The following is a 4,423-nucleotide window of genomic DNA, read 5'->3' as shown; positions in this document are numbered from 1 at the left end:
CTTGAGCAAGTCCCAAAGGAAGCGGCACATCCTCTGACCCAACTCTGGGGATGGGGGAAGCCCCACAATTATGGGAGGGCTTCCTCCCACACTGCCCCCGTCCAAATGAGGGAGCCCACATCTAAGTTCCCCTTCCCTGACCATCTCATGGCGAAGGGGAGCTCAGTAACACTTCTGCTCAGGCAAGTTCACCCCAAAAACCTCGCCTGAAAAGCTGAACTTCAAGTCCCGCTTTGCGGTTGCAACTGGGGAGTGGGTTCCTTTGAAAAAGATGGAGTCCTAGTACCTGCGTGGTACTAGGTACATTTACTGAGCACCTACTGTATGCCAGTCTCCATGGGGCATGGCAGGATGGAATAAAACTGGGCTTCTATCCCTCAAGGAGCCCCCTGCTTAAAGGAGAGGGAAGGTGAGGAAGTAATTATAACCCAGTGTGAGAGCTGAGGTCTGTTCCAGGGTGAGACGATTTATTTGCCTGGGAGTGCCCAGCTGGCTTTTTCAAGTGACTTTTGATTATAAAGGTAACAGTAGCTAAAATGTAACGCTCACTCACCCTGTGCCAGACACTGCACTAAGGGTTTAACGTATAATCTCGTTTAATCCCAGCAGCAGTCCTGGAGGGTGGAAACCATTATTATTATTATGCCCATTTTACAGATGTGGCAGTTGAGATTATAAGGCTTGCCCAAAGCCACACAGTTGGTTAAATGGCAGAGTCCAGGTCTGCTGGACCCATCACTCATTCATTCATTCATTCACCCACCAGATTTGTCTCAGCACACGCTGTAGGCCAGGCGCTCGCCTCCATTTGGGGGCTCCAGTGTCTCTTCTGTGTTGCTCCAAGGTAAGCCTTGAAGAAGGAATAGGAGTTGCCAAGGTGGAAAGGGCATCCAGGGAGAGGGTATAGCTTGGACAAGTGGATACAGGCATGAAAACACATGGTGTGTTCAAAGAAACACAGCTAGACCGGGCTCTGGACTGAAACACACTTAACTTTTTAGTTTTACCTCTGCCATGTCCTGGCTGTATGACTCTAGGCAAGCAAGTTCTCTCTGAGTCTCACTTTCTTCACCTGCAAAAATGGGGACAATATTAATCCTTCTGGGGCTTCTGGGAGGATTAGATGAGTTTGCATAGGTAAAAGTGGCTTGGCACATAGTAAGCCTTCGAGAAAATGAATTGAAAGAATGGAGAGAACTGATTTAGAGGGTCACCATCAAATGTGAGCACCTCTTGAGTGACTCCTTGTAACGGGGCACTGTTCTAGCTGATGCCTGGATTGCAAAGGGGTGTTGGATTCGTTCCTTGCCTCGGGGAGCTTACAGTCTAGTTGAGAGACAGTTCAGAGGCTCCGAAGACAAGAAAGAGTTGAGCTGGCTGAGGCCAGGGTCCTGGAGGGCATGTGGTACAGGGGCTCCAGAGTCTCAAGGGAGGGCCTGATCCCTGAGGCCTTCACTGCAGAGGTACTCATTGGACTGGCCTTGAAGACTCCAGCATCATGATTCCAGGCATCTGGGCTGGGGCGGCTCTTTGGGTTCTGTGGAATTCAGTGTTTTGAGAGGCAGTGGAAAGAGGTACCTGGGAGGGGGTGTGCCGCATTCAGGCTGCCTGGGCTAGAACGCTAGTTGTTCTCCAGCTTTTACAAGCAAGTCTGATCCTCTGCAAAAGGGCACAGTAACAGTGCTCACCTCATGGGTGAAACTATTGTTTCAATGTTTATCTTTGTCGTCTGGTTGCCACCAGCCCCTAGCCAAGTCCTAGCAAAGGGTGGGCACCTGAGCAGGCTGGTGGGCTGGAGGTGGGGATTAGGAGGTGAGGCCCGTGCAACCACACACACACACACACACACACACACACACACACACACACACACACTCAGGCTCCACCTGCCTGTACAGGAAGGCTTACTTGCTGCAGTGGCTCTCAGGCCCCGAGGGCTCTTTGGGGCCTTTATGGGGTAATTCCATCTCCATTAGGGTTTATTATGTCACTATAAATACCACTTTTCCATGCGCTTTATAAGACTCACCGACTCACCGAAGAACTTTCCTCCTCAGCATCCAGTCACCCAGAGTGGGAAGGACTCAGGGTGAGACAGGAAGAGAGGGAAGGGCGTTGTCACCAGGTGAGTGACTAAAGACCAAGGAGCTGCCCCCACTCCACGCCCTGCTGCCATCTCACATACCACCCTTCCCACACGCCTCTGCTCATGTCCCGTGTCATAGATGAGCCACACTTAGCTCTGGGCTCTCAGCCCCCAGCTAGGCACATCCTCCAGGCACTCAGCCCACAGCCAACAGGGCCTGCCTGCACCCCAGCATGTGGGTTCGACCTTGTGGGACCACACATGGAAACCCACACACGCAAACCCACACATGCCACACAACGACTTTCACACGACGTCGAACTTGCCAACACCTTCATTCACTCATCAGTTCATACATTCAGCAAAGGTTTGCTGAATACCCACTATGTTATCAGACGCTGTCTCTTTTCCACAAACATCCCTGCCCTCTTGGACCGCATCTTCTAGTGACGCGTCCAACATTCAGAGCCTGCAATGGTATGTAACACACATGTACAGAGTCTTACATACAACATACAGGAAATATTACGCTCACCACACAATGTCCATAGCCCAGAGGGTCCAAAATGCAAAACACTTATCCATACCATGTTACACACACACACACACACACACAAACACACACACACACCCACACCCCTCACCGGCCATGCGCAGCGCCCTGTGCACACCGCCCGCCCCACCCGCTACAGATGCTGCTTCCTCTGGCTGCACCACGTGTGACCATAATAACAGCTGAGATTTAACAAGCACGTTCCGTCATCCTGGCTTCTGCAGTTAACATGCATGATCGTATTTGATCTTCACAGTAACCCTCTGAAGTAGGTTTATACATCTTCCAGATGAGCAAACCGAGCCTCCAAGAAGTGAAATGTCCAAAAACTCATAGGCTGACTCCACAGCCTACAGTCTTGACCACTGCCAAGTATGGCGCACTCACAGTCACACGCAAATCCTCTCATGTCCACACATGCTCACACACACACATGTCCACGCACTCAGTCTCATGGACACTCGCACACTCACACACTCTCAGAAGACCAAGGCTCTCCTCCCATCATCTTGGTCAAGTCTTTAATTATACTACCCCAACACCTGTAATTAACCCTCCCACCCCCTTCCAAGGGAGATGTCTGGACCCGCTTCCCAAGGGCTGGCGCCAAGGCCGAGGGGCCAAGATGTCCACATCTGGCAGGGAGGACCTGGGTACCAGAGTAACTCAGTGTGGCTGTCTGGTGAGCAGGTCCAGGAGAGTCAAGAAGAGGATGGGGTGAAAGAGAACGAGGTGGGCAGAGGGGGTTGTAGCCTCTCAGGAAGCCAGGCTTGCTACAGCTGCTCCTCCTGGACTGGACTGGCCAAATGGCGATTGGGCAACAGGCAACCGTGGGTGGCCAGGCAGGCAGGAGAGAGGACATTTCCTGTTTGTTTCACTAGCACCAGCCACTTCTGTCAGGAGGGGAGATGAGCTCATGTCTGAGGAACCGTTGGGGAGAGGCCCCTTGAAGGGGCAGGTGGGAAGCAGGTGTTCTGTCCTCCAAAGTGTCAAAGCAGACCAACTGATTCTACCATGCCAGGGTTGGGGCATAGGGGTGCTCTACCCAGCAGCCTCTTGCCCACCCTTTCCCAATATGGGCAGTGGTTAAAGCAGAGACTACCCAGATTCAAATCCTGGCTCTACTACCTTGAGCTGTGCAAACTTTGGGCATATTGTTTAAGCTGTTGGAGCCTCGGTTTACTCGTCTGTAAAATGGGGACAATGACATCTACCTCCCAGATGAGAATTAAAGGAGATCATGCATGTCTGACTCGTTTTTAGACGAGGTTGCTCTCAGATTACGGTATTCTTAGAGGCCCCTGAGCAGAGCTCTCCCTGACCTCCAATGGTTTGGTGCACAGTTTAGAAATCCCAGCAAGAGGGGCATCTGGGTCTATTTTGGAGCTCTCTTTCCAGGCAAGCTGCTAAGCAGGCAACTGCTTCTTGACCCTCCAGGCCATTTCAGTTCAAGCCTTCGGGGCAACGTTGAGCTCGGTCCCAGAGTGCAAAGGGTGAGAGTGGGGGATGGCTCAGCGCAAAACCATCCCCACGTCTGGGCCGAGGATTCCCGGCTCAGAGATCCTCGAGGACTAGCCCTGGTTGCACTGGCGCTTGGAGGCGCTCAAACTCGGAAGGACCTGGGGGGCGCCAGCGAGTCCAGCGGGCCCAAAGAGCCCCTCCAAACCCCTCGGGACTTCCCTTCCCTTCTCGCCGGGTGCCAGCCCGGCCCCTTTAAAGACATTCCTGAGGGCGTGGCTTCGTTGACGTCAGCGCGGGGCATGAATGAACAGGAGCCGGTTCTC

The sequence above is a fragment of the Balaenoptera acutorostrata genome, chromosome 1, assembly GCF_949987535.1.
Source record: "Balaenoptera acutorostrata chromosome 1, mBalAcu1.1, whole genome shotgun sequence".
NCBI classification, from domain to species: domain Eukaryota; kingdom Metazoa; phylum Chordata; class Mammalia; order Artiodactyla; family Balaenopteridae; genus Balaenoptera; species Balaenoptera acutorostrata.
The sequence above is the reverse complement of the archived record's forward strand: the minus strand, read 5'-3'. Positions refer to the sequence as shown.